General features: G+C 43.0%; 1 long non-coding RNA gene across 1 annotated transcript; it reads right to left on the reverse strand.

Annotated features, from left to right (window-relative positions):
* Nucleotides 1-8143: 8143 nt before the first annotated feature.
* Nucleotides 8144-15435, reverse strand: LOC136295835 (uncharacterized). The gene is made up of 3 exons (XR_010722813.1): nt 15324-15435; nt 10715-10896; nt 8144-10438 (listed from the first exon to the last, which is right to left on the reverse strand). It is a non-coding gene; the product is annotated as an uncharacterized lncRNA (long non-coding RNA).
* Between the last annotated feature and the right edge of the window lie 1336 nt (nt 15436-16771).

The raw sequence follows: 16771 nt of genomic DNA on the forward strand, positions 1-16771 counted from the left end.
CAAGTAGGGACACCTCCCTAACTGCTGAAATGGTGCTGCACTCCAGAATATCCCATTAGCCCTCCCAGGTGGGACGAAAGTACTTTTTCTCCTCAATAAAAGAACAAAGACCATTGATTTTTCTGTTTGTAGAGGGCAGGCAAAACCAACTCAGGTAAAGTCCTCCTTCTCTAGTACTTGTTTGAGATGCACTGTGTAGTTGGGTTTTTATAGCTGAAAAAATTGCATCTCAAGCTGTGAAGCAGAGTTCTCCAGCTCTCACCTGTGCCAGTGCAGTGGCTGCAGCAGGGGCGGATTCTGAGGGACAGAAACTTCTTCTCTGGAGGAGGAGGAGGGTGGGCGCCTGCACAACTGGCGTTCAAGATGAAGAAAGAGGCTGCAGGGCTTTAACACATTACCTGATTTACATTATTATTCACACTATTTTACATTTAAAGTACAAAAAAGTATTATTTCAGCTCTTTCTTGGATGCACATTGTAGCACACTGACTGGCCACTTTATCCTTTTGCAAAGGGTGGCACGGACACTTCATGAATGTTTACTCCAGAATTAAATATTTTTGGTTCAGTTTGCATATGACTCACTAGTAGGCTCCCAGGTTTGCCTGGATTATTTGTTACATGTATTGAAAAGTACACATGTACATATACCAAATTCACTAAAAAAGCAAGGATCCTGGAAGACTCCTGTTCAGTAAACAGAGTGCCAATATCCTCCATGCTAACAGCCCTGACTGAAGTAGTTTACTTAAGAGGAGGAATTAACTCCAGGGCAGTTATTCTATTGAATGTCAACAGACAGCAGCACTGAGAAAACTTTTTTTTTTCCCTTTGTTTTTTTGCTGTTGGTTTGGGGAAAGGAATCTTTAAAAGCAGAAGACAGCAAAGAATAAAACCAAACACACCAGTCATCAATGGATGAATTCTAATATAATTATTAAAGATAATTCTCATAGTTGTTTCGCAGAATATGGACTTTTCATAGAAGAAACAGAACAGGAATATACACCCCAGACCCAGCACCCTCTCCCTTGCCCAGTGCAGGTAACAGGGCACTCTCTTCAGGCTGAGCAAGTCTCCACTGATACGTTTTTCTGCCAGCATATTGTCTGTCTGGAAAAGGCATTGGGGGGGGAGGTGGGGGAAGACCCTCAAGCATTTCTCCCCTCAAATTATCTCAGTCATTTTATTTTACAGATGTATCATGATGATACTATTACCAAACATCTTACCAAAATGAAAGTGGGTAGCCTGGAGAGAGGCTGAGTTGCACAGCCATGACTGTGATCATGGTCATCCCTGGTGATATTTGTCAGGCGCTCACTGTAACGCCCTCAGGGAAAAGATCTGTAAAGGAGTGGAAAGTGCCCAGGGGTAAACTACAGCCACGAGGGAAGGCAGAACAGGATCCCAGAGTGAATGGACACAAAAATAAATGTCCAAATCGTAAAAATATTCTGAACTACTTCAGCCAAATATTTCAGTGTAACATTTACAGTGCTATCTACTAAGTTAGAACTCCTGCATAGAGTACTCTGTACTTTAACGTGTATTTCTATATTAACATTAATTTCCCATTGAGTTTTAAATTGAATCAGAAAACACCAATTCTTTCCCATTAGTACTTTGGTGAAGTATTTTCAATCCCCTGCTGTGTTCTTTAGTTCCATCTATTGATGTTTCTTTCCTTATCACTTCATCCCTCCAAGCTAGCCAGTATTCCTCCCTTGCCATCCCATGTTAGTCAGTCAGTTATCACTGCTACCCGACATCTGTCCATGCTAAAGTAGGTAAGAAGTGAGAGGGGGAAGTACTGGAGCAGCTGGGCAACATGGAAAGAGCCTTCAAATAAAGAGAAGGTTGTTAGAAAGAGTGAAAACCTTTCTTCATCTTCACAGAAATGAAAAAATGGAAGTAGGTGTGAACTATAGAAAGGGAGATTTGGATTAAATAAAGGAAACCTCCTCTCTCAAATAGAAAATGTAATTATACACTGGAATACATTTCTGTAAGGATATCAATCACCTGCAAAGGTGGAGGAACATTTTATGGTCCTTCCCAGATGTAAATCCAGAGATAAATCCTGGACATCCCTTTCCCTTGGTTTTCAGAGATCGTTCTTTAACATTATCTTGCAAGATAACCAGGTTTGATTTTTTCATTTAACAAAAGTTGTAGAGTTACTAAATCTTTTGGTAAAAGAAATTGCTTGTCTAAGGGACACCAGTGCTCCATAAAAGCTGACAGCCTGTCTGCCAGGGCTGCCAGCAACAGCATGGGGAGAAGAAGCTTTGCCTGAGGGACTTGCAGAATAATCTCCTTGTGCCCTCCCAGTCTCCAGCCACTGGAGTCAGGAAGAATGGCAAACTTCACAAAACTGTTTTAAAGAAAACCATCAGAACCTAAGATTTGCTTGTTATTCTAACTCTGAGTCTTACCATATTCTTCAGCTGCATAAAATCCTAAAGGCTAATTTTAAATTGGAGGAAAAGAAGATTTCTGTGTATTAGCTTTGGTCTTGAGTTTTGAGGTGTATCCAGTGTTTTTCTACTTCTCTCATATTTGTATTTTTGTGCACCATCTTTCAAGCAAGCTCAAGTTGTTTCGGCAGCTTACAGCGCGATTTATCTGTGCAGAGAATTCTCCTGTTCAATGGGACATAGAGAGGTTCTGCTGCAAATTCTTTTAGAGGAATTGCAGGATAAGCAATGGAGATCAGTATCTGATGCGATCAGCACTGTGGTAGTTAAAACAGGGAGAGAAAAACAACATTGTTTTGCACTTTCAAACCTGTTTCTAATCAGCTGAGCTACTCCTATGGGGTCAAATAAAAATTATTAGCTTATTAAAAGCATAGTTTTGCTATTTAATAAGCAAAAATGATTGAAAATTCTGTTCCAGATCCTGATAATTTTAGTGTTTCTAGTTAAGCCTACAAAATTGCATTCATTATTAGTGTCTAGATTCATTAACAATTCAATTTATAGATATTAATGCTTATAATGCATGCTTCACTTGCCAAAACTTGAAGAGAAATTGTTTCAATTAGCTTTCATGGATCATGGATCCTACCGGCTGGGTATTTTTAGACAAAAGATACAAACACATCCCCAAGCAATGCTAATGCACAGCTGGGATCCGTATGGAGGGTCAGCTAATGGTTTAAAAGGAAAACCAGTAAATAAATTTTACATAGAACTGGGGGACAGGAACAGAATCAATCAAATATTTGCAGGTCACACCCCTCCCCTTAAAAACACCACAATTCCCTGGGCCGGATTTTTAGAAAAAAGCCATAAGATAGTAACTGGGTTAAGGGATATTTGTCAGGCTGTGATGAAGCATCCCAGGTATGCATGGGCCCAAGGCAAACTGCTTCCTTCTCATTTTCATTCAAGCTACATAATTAAAGTCAGCAACGATGCACCACTGTAGCCATTTGAGAGGATTGTAGCCAAGGACAGAACTGTGATCAACATTTTATCTTCTTTCTTTAGGTCTGTTACAACCAGGGAGAACAACCCATAATCTACACAGATCTGTGCTACACCTGCCTACTAAAGCCCCGCAAGAGGACAGAAGGGAACACCAACAGCGAGCAGCTGGCCAGGTGGCAGGGCCAGGGACAAGGTGCCCACTGCTGTGCGGGTGAGAGCAGGAGGGCTGGGGCAGCAAAGCCCCCCCAGTGTCCCAGGGACCCGGCCAGCTCTGGGCTGCTGCGGTGGCACCGCCCTGCACGGCCCCAGGGCGCTCAGCCTCGGCACGGCGAGCTCAGCTGGGCACTGAACGGACTCCGCGGCCCGGATCTCACCCATATATCAAAGGCACTGTAAAATGTTGGCCTTTGACATTGCCACTATTGGATTACCGTTCCTCCTCCGCTGCTGAGCACTGGAAACACCAGTGGGAAACTGCTGCGATTTAATGCAGCTAATACGTGGATGGTACCCTGAGGTACACGTGGTGTTTCTCAAGTCAGTGCTAGTCCCCACAGACTGAGAACCAGCTGGCTGTTTCTGCTTCCTGAGACCTGGCACGAGAACGTCAGCCGAGCTGAGCCGAAGCCCACAGTCCATACCTGCTCACAGCACCATGGCCTCTCTCCCATCTGCACATCTAACTCTGAGACTCAAAGAAAATTGGTATTTCTGCAAGCAACTTCAGTTTGTGGCTCTCCTTACTGAGAACAAGGTACACTATATTCCAGGGATATTGAAGATGCTCAGTATTTATCCAAGCATACTAACCAACCTTTCTTCTAAAAAGCTGGTCTTTGTTTCTGAAGCATCTATACAAATCAGTCAAGTGATTTCTTTTGAGTTGGCTTATTTTTGGAGAGCAGAGAACTGGAGGGTGCTGACCAGAGGTGTCTCACAGGCATCTCCCTGCTAGGCTTGAGCATAGCATTTATTTGAAGGGCAGTAGTCAGGCCCCCCACTAAATTCTTTGCCAGTGACGTGAGAGCATGTGCTCAGCTGGAATTTCTCTGCAGAGAAAAGCAATTAAGAAAAAGATTTAGAGAAGTAACATCAGCCCTGAAGTTGGCTGGTGCCCAGTCTGCAGAGCAGCAGCATTAGCATGGACTCACTGCCACTCGAGGCAGCTTTGGGGCAGCAAACTCAGAGGTACATCTTGCTAAATAAACACTTTCGGAGAGCTAGGACTTAAGCCAGGGCAACCTTGTTAGAATTCAATGAAGACAAACCCAAATGATCTATCTTCCTTTTGATAAGACTTTTTCCTAATTTGGTACCAGAGAACAGATCAGTGCTCCATTCATGCTTATACTTTGGCAAAACAGACAGGATGACAAAGTCACATGGCCACTTACCTTTACACCTAGTCTATTGCAGGCCTCTATAATTAATATAGAAAAGTCATCTAAACGAGTGCTTTTAATGACATAATGCATCCCCAACTGCACCAAGCAATAATGAACATAAGCTCACAGACCTTAACCTGCACTATCCATGTTTCCAAATTCATTGACTCAAGACTACAGCTGGAACAGTATTTGAAAAGAGTCAACTCTATTAATAAGAAAAAATGCCTGAGAAGCCTACCAGTGGTGCAGTGGCAGTGGGAGCCTGACTGGCAGCAGCTGTGGTCAGCCACGGGGTCATTAGCAGCATCGCAATACTGGTCGAGACCATCACTCATTTGGTTTCAAAATCCCAGAGCCCTGACTTCCTTTGCCATGGAGAAGAGAACAAACATACTCCAATCATGAGAAAATGCTCTCCGTTACCTCTTCCACTTCCCTAGAACATGCTTCCACAGACCTTTCCTACCAGCCTCTGCACACCCTGGCTTTTGCACTGACTGCACAATCACAGAACAGCCCAGGCTGGAAGGGACTTTGGTAGATCTTTCATGGGAAAAGGAGCCCAGATAAGTCTATTTCACACTGTTCAGAAGCATCTTGAAACCCTCCAGGGGCAGAGACTCCACCACATCCCTGGGGGTATATTGGCTGTGCCTACTTCTAAGGATCCCCACATCTGAACCCTTAATGATGGGCAGACAAAGATTGAAATCTGGTACATTAGGGCTAGCTCCCATATTTAGGGTACTGAACATCAATGACAACACACTGAGTCCACCTGGAAATCAAGTAAATTGATAAATAGGCTCAGAAAGGGAAAGGACTCTCTACTGTTGGGCTTTGTTTAGGTTCAGCATTTTTGCAGTTTTATAGGTTTTGCAGTCATATATAGCCAGATCAATGCTGAAAACACAGGAAAAAAAATTCCTCTACTTTTTTTTTTTTTTTTTTACTTTTTTTTTCTCCCACCACATGAGCAATTCGATAAAGTGAAGTTATTTTTGGCAAAGAGCACTTTTCACCAAGAATTGCTTAAATGCTTTTCTTGAGCCGTTTCCTTTTGTCGTTTCTAAATTCAGTGATTGGTTTTACAACCATCAAACTTCTGCAGCTTTAATTCTAAGGTTACATATTCCTCCCCTTTTTAACAAACTCCACTTAGTTATTTATCAATAACTAAGTTAATTTTTGCATTTTATTTTTTGCAGAAGCTGCCTGCACTGGGCAGTGGTTAGAGACAGGAGGTTGACATGGTGAGAGGATGATGGAAACGGAGCAGCAGATATGGATTAGGCATAGAGTGAATTAAACAGTGGTACAGGGACACAGGCAAGACTGACAGAAGGAAATGTTAATGGGCACAAGCCAACTAACACCTTCTTTAATTTTCTCTATCAGCAATTAAGTTTGCCTTCTTCTTCCCAGAAGCCTTCAGCTTTCCATTGTGCTGCCCGTTGTGACATCCTTAAACTGATCCTTGGGTCAGTGACCCTTCTCAAGGGTCTGCAGCTCCCATGATGATGATGAGCTGGAGGAGGAGCTGCAGTTGGGTGTGTTGTCACCACATGACAGCAGCAGGGCACACACGAGTTGAGATACATTGAGGGGAGATGTCGTGGGGTATTCGGCACAACACTCAGACTGCTCCACCAGCTGAGAGCAGTCTCTGCAGGGAGCAGGCTCATTCCTCCTTGGGCTGATGGACAACAAGGCTCCAGATCATGGGACAAAACTGGTGATGAAAATGAACGGGAAAAGGAGGAGGATGATTCTGGAAAAGGTCGTGAGAGTGTCAGATAAGCTGTTATGAGACATGAAAGTTATTGTGCTCAGGAGCTACTTGTAACTTTATATCTGTCCCTCAAGAGGATTCCTGTGGTGAGCTCAGCAGGTCCCATCCCCGTATTTTATGCATTTTGGAAAACAGAGTGAGATGCTCCAAATATCCTCACAGGAAAGGTTGATTTTAGTAAAAAAAAAAAAAAAAAAAAAAAAAAAAAAGTTTGCAAGATTTCCGTCTTAGCAAAGCTTTGATTCTTACATGAACAGAAATTCCAAGTTTAATCTTGTCACAAAGACTAGAAGTTTGCTGCTTGCTGGGAAAAAAAAAAACCCAAAAAAAGCCCCACCTCCTCCCCCACCCTAAAAACAAAACACAAAAATCCAAAAAACAAGCCCCCCAAAAAACCCAAATAAACAAACAAAAAACCACCAGAAAAAACCCACCACCACCACAAAAAAAAAAAAAAAAAAAAAAAAAAAAAAAAAAAAAAAAAGGCAGTTATTTGTGGCAGGAATGCCTGCCTGGTTTAACGCCCCCTCTGCCCTCCTCTCACCAGCCCGGCCCAGCGCTGGAGGCAGGCTCTGTGCTGGTATTTCAACTCAGCCAAAGGAAGCCACTTCCTCATTAAGACTTACCCAAATATGGCAATAACATGGAGAGCCAAAAGTAGTAACAGATTTATTATTACCACTATGTGGAAATAATTTTTTTTCGCTGTTACTCAATCCAGTTAATTATCCATGCAAAGTAAAGTTATTCCTGGCAGCCACAGAGGCAGAGCTGACTTGGTAATGGCTGGGGATGGAATGGTTGTTATGCAGGAGGAGAAACTAAATAGTTCAGTAAATTAGTCCAAATAGATCCACACTGGGATTGGCCTTTAGAGATTCAAAATACTGAATTCAATGCTTTTAGGCTTATCATACTTTTTATTTAATAGAGAAGTGTCTGATCTGGGACTGCATCATATCCCAAAGACTCTACAAAGAGGTAATTTTTCAGCATGCCCTGAGGGTAACAGGAAGAATTACAGAAAGCTTCAAACCATCCAGCTCCCACAAGCATCCTGCATCCTGGACTCTCACTAGAACAACAATGCACAGCCAGTAAGGAACGTTGGTGGTTCCTGAATACTTGGAAAGGTGTTACAAAGCACCCCACCAAGTGCTTCAGTGGTGTCTGATGTCGAGGGGAGTAAAAAGCTGAGAGTGCAGCACCTTGTCTGTCACCAGCCTCAGCACAGCTCAGCCTGAAGCACCCTGGCTCCCAGGGCATTCTGGAGGCACTCTGCTTGCACTTGGAGCTTATTTGCCCTAAGAAGTGTCCCCACAGTCAAGTTTTACCTCGTGGGAAAAAACAAACAATGAAAAACCAACACCGAACACAAAATGCCACATTCCCTCTGACAGGGAAAGAGGACAAAAACCATGAAGGCTAATAGAGGAAAAACCCCAAAACCTACAGAAAACAAGAGCTGAAAATGAAGAAAACCACAGAATTTATTCAAAAAATTTATTTGAACTGTCCACAGGCACAGTGATTGCATAAACATTAAACAACAGGAACATAAATGAACACTATGGGAAAAGAAACTGCTGACATTTTTACTGCAGGAAGGACAGACCACCAAGAACAGCCTGACTCAAACACCCAGCGTTGGTTCCCACACCAGGGCTGTTTGTGTTGGCTCCAACACCCAGTTCCAAGCAGAACAGTAAGAACATGCATTCTGCTGATGTTTGAATAACCCCTGCCAACAAATTGATCTCCCAGCAGCCAGGCTGTAGGAGATGGGTTGGGATAAATAAGTGAGAGAGCAAGAAAGTAAAACAAAAGGACACTTAGCACTCCTCTTCCAGCATCACTGTTCGGTGGGAGCTATTTCTGTTTCCTTTCTTTAAAATGGATTATTTCTTCCCCCCAGTCCAGGAAAAGCACAACCCAAAAGGGCATTGGTGAACATATGTAATGTACACGGCTGCCCCAGAAACAGAGATTCCACAGATGGTAACCCAGAGGACAGCCTAAGTCAAGCAAATCTCTAAATAAGGTCTGGGAAGCACTTTCTGAAGAAAAGCCACATTAATCCCAAGTAGGCAATTCCAGCTGTTGGCTGGACCCCTGCCCAGCAGCCTCCTGCATTCACCTGGCCACCCTGCCAGCCCAGAACCTGCCTCACACAGGTGCCTGCACAGGGCACTTGCAACCAACAGCTCCAAAACAGTGCCGTTGTCACTCCTCAAACTGCCCAGGGAGCAAACCTGCAGAAAACATGCATGGAATCGGTCACAAAAAATAATACTACGTTTCTTCCTAGAAAATACACCTCCCTTCTCCCAGAAGGAAGTCACTTAGCGTGGAGGACAACACTGACTTCTGATCATTCTTTGCAGATACCTTAATTCTTTTCGTTCTCACGCAGAGTGCTGGTTTGGTATATGAGCTCATCAGGATGTGTGCACACCATGCCAGAAATGCAAAGAAAACAGTGAATAATTAAAAATACAGTAAATTTATAATTATTTTAAACTGCCGTGCCCCAGAATAGCCTATTTCCTGAAGAGATTTCATCCTTATACTATTTTCAGCCTTTTAAACACTCTTAATATTAAATGGAACTCTGTACCTTTATTTGTCATTTTCCATCTTGCACAAGTAAACCTTTCCCACAGCATCTTTTTAAGTTATAAATAAAATACCCAACTATTTTCTTTTTCCCACAGATGAGGACATTAAAACATTGACATTTTAATCTGTTTGATACAAGAATGAGTTGTGTCAGCACACTGCTTCCAGCTACAACAACAGAAAACCCAAGTTTAATTAAAGACAGAGTGGAGAAGCTGCATGGTGGTGTCTGAACCAGGGATCAGATACAGCAGATCCTTGCTTGCTCACCATTTTGGGCTCAGGTTCCTCTCCGGGCAAGTGGTGGTCAGGCAAAGTATGATTGAAAAGGAAGGAGAGGGAGGACAAAAAACAAACACATTTTCTCAGATACAAGATGCAAAAAGTGAGCCCACATTCCTGCGATGTACTTACATACCTCACAGATTTTACCCAGAAAACAGTAACAGCATGGCACAAACACAAATGTGCAGCAGAGGCCACTCACAGCCACACTGGCCCTCCAGCTTCGATGCTAGGGCTGAAAAACACGCACCTTCAAGACTCACACCCATGTGTGCTTAGCCTGTGCCTGCTCATAGTTCCCAAATAACCCCTGACAGCAGCATTGGGACTCCTCACAAGGACTTTGTACAGGTGACAGCCCTCAGCAGCCCTTGGGCACTTCTGTCACCAAATCAGGAAACTCACTTTTAGTTTTCAGTCTTAGAAGTGGTATAAGAATGAATGCAGACTCCTTCTGCAAGTGAAACCCGCCAGGAGCCATCAGCTAGGTGAGAATTCTTCTTCCAAACTGAAAATGTAGTGACCTCACGTTTTTCCTTCTCGCTAGGAAGGTCCTAAACACTGAGCCAGTCTCTGAGGTTTCAGTACATCACTGAACCAGAGGAGGGGTGCCTTATCATTTGTTTAATAATGAACATGTCAAAACCACTACAAATAGGAAGATCAAGGGAGTAAAGTATTTTCTACAGCAGAAGTGAGACTTAGGATTTCTAAGGAGTTCATTTTGTTAGCATTTCATATCTGATGTTCCCCTCCAAGTACCCAGAAGTCTCTTAGCAATGTGCCTCTTCTCTTTAAATATGCCCATCCACAGCCTTGTCACTCGCTGGCTGGAGAAGAACATTTCTGTGTTTGATCTTGCTCTCTCACAACTTCAGTTCCAATGCAAAAGGCTACTTCAGGCTAGCCGATATCCCTAAGGCAGGAGACAAGGCAAGGGGAATGAAGCGAGTTGTGTAAATAGGAACAAAATGGAAAGTGGATATACAAAAAATAAAAGATTGAAGAAAAAGTACAGTAGCACTGGTACCAATTGCAGATCCCAAGTTTTGGAAGATGCAGCCATGAGTGCCACAGATGCATCAGACAGCACCACCTCTCCCATTTGTACACATTCCAAGCACCAACACTGGCACCCAAAGCACGTGATGAACAGGAAGCAAAAAATACCTGTTCATGGGGGCGTTCGTACCTTTGAGAGCCTGGAGGTGGTTTATACTCCTGCTTTCCTCAGCAGGTGGGCATATGCCACTGTGTTCCCATGGCCAGGCATGCCTGTACTCTGTCACCTTCCCAGTTCTTCCTGTGCCATATTCTAAACTTGACACTTGTGAGTGTAAATTATGAAGGAGTTTCCAAGAGCGCTCTCTCCATCTGCTCCCCAAAGGAAAAGAAAAAAAAAGAAAAAAAAAAAAAAAAGAAAAGAAAAAGAAAAGAAAAAAAATCAAGAAAGTCCACGAAGCCAAGCAGAGCCTTCAGGAGTTCTTTCAGAGGATCTGAGGCAGGATTTCACCAGGCAGCTGTAGCTCATTAGAATTGCCACAGAGTGTGAAAGCCACTTGCCAGTTGTGTCGTGGACTATTCCCCACGTCAGTCTCCAAGAGGACAGCGCTGACAAAGCCTGCAGGGGACACACCAGGCTGGGCTCTGAGGGAACAGCCAGGCACTGTGCTGAATGCAAGGCTGAGCTGCAAGGGCAGAGTGATGGCCCAGCTTTCAGCCTCAGAGATCAGGGCTTCCTCTGGATTACAAATGGAAACTTGGTCTTGGAAATAAAACCAAGCTGGCATGATAACCATGCATGATAACCATGATAACCATGCACCTGGCAGAAGCTATTTCCCCTTAAAGCTTGTTATTCTGCAGCTGACAGCAAAATAAAATCATTCTGGGACCAGTCAAATAAAAAGGATCCCACACTATTCAGTGGTCAGGTTAATCAGAACTACTAAGATGCTGCTCCACAAAAAATACAAGATTAAGGTAACAAAAAGGGAATTTGGAAAATACTAGTTTTGCTCCTTTCATTTAACTTCTGCACAAATAAACACAAAATAAAGTCTTTTAGCCACAGTACATAACTAGATGGGCTTGCCTCCCTGAGCATTGGGCTGGCAGAGGTTGCAGCTGTGCATTCATCATCAGGGTTCAAATATGTCATCCCCTTTAGCTGGCTGCAATAATCTAAGGCACTGGTAGCTGTTCTCTTCTGCCTTCACTTCCCTCTTCCCCTTCAGTGCCTGTAGCAGCTCTGTGGCAGTTGGCACCAGTGCCAGTCCCAAGCAGTGTTGTGCTCTGGTCACACATAACGCAGCATGGCACCATCTCATGGGGCAGAAACACACCAAGATCCGACACCTTCACCACCACGGACCACAGCCTGTGTGTGTCCAAGTTCCACCCCCGAGTACCCCAGCTCTGACATCTCATCTGCAGCAGTGCCTGGGAAGAGTTGTCAGAAAACCAGATTAACTAGAGATGATTTCTCCATTACTGCCTGTTAATCAAAAAACATCACCCCCAAAGCCTCCAGACCCCGGTACAGACTCTGAAGCAATGAAGAAGACTTCACAGAAAGCATTCTCTCCACATCCCCAGGAATCAATAATCCACTTGTACAGTTCACTTGGATTCTATTTTTAAAACTGTTTTTACAGATTACCAGACAATAGTTTTCCTTCCTAACATACACCTTAGAGAAGAGCTTGCAGAAAGAAGTAAAAAACTATGATGAATATACAGTAAATAGCACAAACTAATCTAATTATATATTTATTAATTCCTTACATTCCAGAGAAGCAGCAGATAATATTTGACAGAGGACATGTACTGCAACAAGCGCAGTCTCGTGCTAAGAGCAGAGCTGGTCTTTCTGCAGTGTTTTGCTCTCACTGGGATATGCTCTATGCCAAGGGCTGCCACCATAGCCACAGAGCCAGTTGTCACAGCTGAGAAGCATCAGCGTCCTCCTGGTATAGGAAAGTATTTTGTGAAAACCTTCAAGAATATGATGTCAAGATACTTTACATGACCCTGTAGACACTTCATTAAAAAGCCAAACTCTACAGCACAGAAACGAGTAGTATTGCTGCTCTTGTACAACTGCATTTCAAAGAGAACCCTTTTCAAGAGGGTAACAGAAAAAAAGATATTTAATAGCAAATTTTATGAGAGAAGGATAAAAACCAGGTAGTTCAACAGTTCCTGAAATCCCAATGGTGGTCAATAAATCGACTTCTGCTTCACATTATATGAAGAGGCTGTACTTAGCAAATCACTGTGTAAGCTGCCTCAATAACAGCAATCCTGCTATCAAGTTTACTTGCAATGAGTCCAACAAAGAAATTAATTTCTTAGATGACAAGAAAAGGTTATCTAGAACTGGGAAAACACATGAGACAAAGATTTCCACTAATAAAACAAATATCAGACTCAGAGCTGAATTTGAAGCTATCTATTTTTTCTCTGAAAGATTTGAAATCCCTGTAGCCCAAACACCAGAGCTACAAAGAAAATGAAGAAAACATCCTGCAACCTGCCCTGCTAAAAACACGAGGACAGCAGAACAAGCCACAGCTCTTTTCAGTACCTGAGTTACTCCCTCAGCTCCGTGCACACTGTTCTTCGAGCAAGGCCCAGAACAAGAAAATATACTGCAACCCAAGTTCCAGACTTAAAAACAAACCTCACTTTGAGCTCCCCACTGATTTACTCCCCAAAACTTGAACTCGATATAATTTCCAGAATTCAGAACATGCCCTTTTCACAAGTACAAAAGTGTTTCTCGTGACTCCAGCAAGTAAAAACACACCTTCCTGGTCTCATCTTACTGATTTTATTGATCTGTTTATTCCCAGCACGTTCCACAGGTATTAATCACCCATCTTATTTTCCGGTTATCAAATTTTTTCATAAGTATTTCCACAAAAGGGCACCACTTTCCTCTATGCTACCCTTTATTCCTCTCACTGTAAATACACACCCTTCTGTTATTGCTCTCATTTCGCAATCCTCCTACTTGTCTATGCACATCAAGTGAGCAAACTGACCTGGTTTACCCATGCCCACAGGAAGCCAGCCAAAAACATGAGACGACACAGAGGTTTGATTTTGAAGGTCATTATATAAAAAAGTGGATTCCCTGGCCCTGCTGCCCAAAGATCTGCTCCCACCAGTTCTTAAAGCAACACAATCCATCCAACATCCAGGAACTCTATGGTCTCACCACACAACTGGCATCTGTGCTGGACGGCTTGGTGACAATACTGCCCTAGCAGAATCAATTCCTATAGATTTGGGGTTAGCTGTAAAAGTTTGTTGAATTTCTCTGCTTCACAGCTGCAAAGATCAACATCAAATTTTAATCAATTCCAAACCATAGCCATGTAATTCACCTGAAATAACAACAGAAAGAGATTTAGACCATCAGCTTCTGTCCCACATCCCTTTAACCCCAGCTGCCCAAACCAGCAGGAAGTCACAACCACCTCTGGCACTGCTGTTGTGGCTGGTTAAGCAGGGGACCTCTAGGAACCTCTAGAAAGGATTCCTGCAAGTCCCACAGGAAGACAGATGACTCTCCTAGGACGGTTATGTCTTGAGTGGGTGGCTTGAAGTAGGTCAAATGGGAAAGAGTTAAGATCTAGGTTTCAATTTCCATGGTGATTAGAAGAAAGAGCTTGTCTGAGGAGCTGTTTGGACCATTAATGCTAATTTTTGGCATTCTTTGGAAAACAGGCTGTTTGAGAGGACAGAGAGAAACAACAGCAGGGGTGGTGGGGTGGTGGTTTTGTTGAGGTGGTGTTGTGTTTATTTTGGGGGGTTTTTTTCAGATTTGGTGACATGAGTAGCTACAATCTTGTCTGTGTGACACTGATGGCAAAGCAACAGAATGGCCAATACAAGGCCCTGGCCAGAAGAAAAATGGAGAGGGTAATACTGCATTAGTGGCATGAATTTTCAGAAAATATATTCTTGCACTAGCGTGGTTTTTAATTAAATGCTTATTGCTAATTAATAGCACAGATGTAGCAGGTTTTGTATGGCAGTTGACTTGATGCAAAATGACATTTGATTAAGAAAATCAAAATCAACATGACACATCAAGTGGGCTAGAGACTGATAGGCCTCAGAATGTAATTGCAGATAAGGCCAAATACTAAATAAATGTTTCCAGCTTATAGCAATTAAATATCAACACAAAAGAGAACAGTTTCTTTTATCCCACCCTCAAGAGCTTGACCCTATGTTATGCAGCAGTTTTGTCTATGCTCTGAAAAAAAAGCACAAGATGATTACTGAACAAATTTACAGATTAGAGCGATGAAAACAAGGATCAGTTGTAGAAAGCAATTTAGTTTGCCAGACAAAGAAGACTGGAGCAAAGATCACCATTTTTAATATAGCTAAATGTAAGAAAACATGCCTAAGCCCCACTTCCATGCTGGCAGCCGCTCCTGAAAGCAGGTACTCTGAAAGGTCACTGTAGAAAAACATTTGTAGGGAGCTTCGAGGGAGATACTGTGGGTAAATAGGGCCATGGAGATAATTTTGCTTTCATATTTCCTCCAAAGCTAAACTACACAAGTGAGGCTTCAGAAAACAGGTGATAGCAGCTGGTGACAGAAACTCACACAATTAAAAAGACCAAACCAACCACTCCCCTAGAAGGCTGCCAAAACTTTGACTGAAACAGAAGTAAGGAAGTATTTGGGCATCTCATGCCTTCCTTGAAGGTCCAGATGGACAAAACTCTGAGAGACAGTTAGGAAGCAAGTGAGACAGATGCCAGTTCTACTCACAGTTCCCTGAGCAACATCCTCATTTGCCAAATACAAGCATTCAAGCTCTCCTGCTTCTTCCTTTCATACCTTGTCTTTGCAGAATATGCAGAGCATTAATATTTATGGACTTGATGGGTGCTACTCACACATGGTGAAACTAAACATCTTGCTTTCTTCAGCAATTAAATCCCACTGCTGCATGTCACACATTTTTTCACCTGAGCTATAGAAGTGCCAGGTAATGCTGTGACCTCACTCACCTGTTACAAAACCTCTTGGCAAGCATTCTACAATCCCCCCAGTGGGTGACAATCCCATGACAGGGCACCCAGAACCAACTGCACCCGGAACATCTGCTGCTTTGGTCTGGTCATGTATATATAGAAAGGAGAGGAAGAAAAAGCTGAGAGAACAATTTCTCCTGGATCTCTTTACATCAAAACTCATCTCACCGTTCTTGGCTCCTTCAGTTTATCACTCCACCTTTATATAGTTGTATTTAGAACATCACACACAGCTAAACGACTGAAAGCCTGAAACACAAAAGCTCAAGAAACATACATTCGAAGTGCACGAGGACACGTAATTTGACAGCTGAGGAATTACAGCCCTACCCCCCAATTCCCTGCCTGGGCTTCTCAGGTTCCCACCTGACAGCACCTGTCACCCGTGTTGTACAGTGCAGCTGTGATTCTGGCCACCATCAAGGTGGTACAACGCTTCTTCAGCAGCTGTGATTAATCAAGAGCTCTGACACAAGATCTTTTAACCACACTAAGGGGAGATTCCTGCCACAAGAAGTATTACACCACAGGACCACCTTAAACACCTCTAAGCCAGGTTTCTCCCGGCAGAGCCCACCTGCCCATTAGCCAGGACCCAGCTGCAGTGGAGAGATTTGTAGTTTCCCTACCTGCCACCTGCCTCCTTCCAACATCAGTGCATAGCTTCAAAGTCCAAAGGGACACTCTAAAGAAAGCTGGAGGGACAGAGAGGAATCAATGTCAAAACAAACAAATAGCTTTCAAGTGATTTGGGACTCTAAAAATGAGGGGTTGTATTTTTAGCCTGCATCCAAGCAGCTCTAGGTGCTTTTCCTTTGTCCCCATGACAGTAGGTAAGTGAACACACCTGCCTCACCTCGCACCCTGCTGATGGTAAACATGAGGTCTTGCATTCAGGTTACAATGTGGAGTTACTTCAGAGCAGCCCTGTGCCAAAATAGCACATTTCTGAGGGATGCAAAGGTATTCAATAAAAAGCTTTTAAAGGCATATTTTTAAACTTGCAGCAGGAAAGCTTTTCTGTGTCAAGACAGTAATTCTTTTAACAGCATTGATCAAAATGTCATTCTTTTATGAGTGTACAATACCTTTTAATGGCATACAACAAACCATTAGGGTTCTACACCTCCGTGCAGCACAGAGCTTACTGGAAAATCAGCAACACTGGCCAAGAGATAGGCA

The sequence above is a fragment of the Chamaea fasciata genome, unplaced genomic scaffold (genome assembly GCF_029207755.1).
Source record: "Chamaea fasciata isolate MVZ Bird 193981 ecotype frontalis unplaced genomic scaffold, bChaFas1.0.hap1 SCAF_12, whole genome shotgun sequence".
Taxonomy (NCBI): Eukaryota; Metazoa; Chordata; class Aves; order Passeriformes; family Sylviidae; genus Chamaea; species Chamaea fasciata.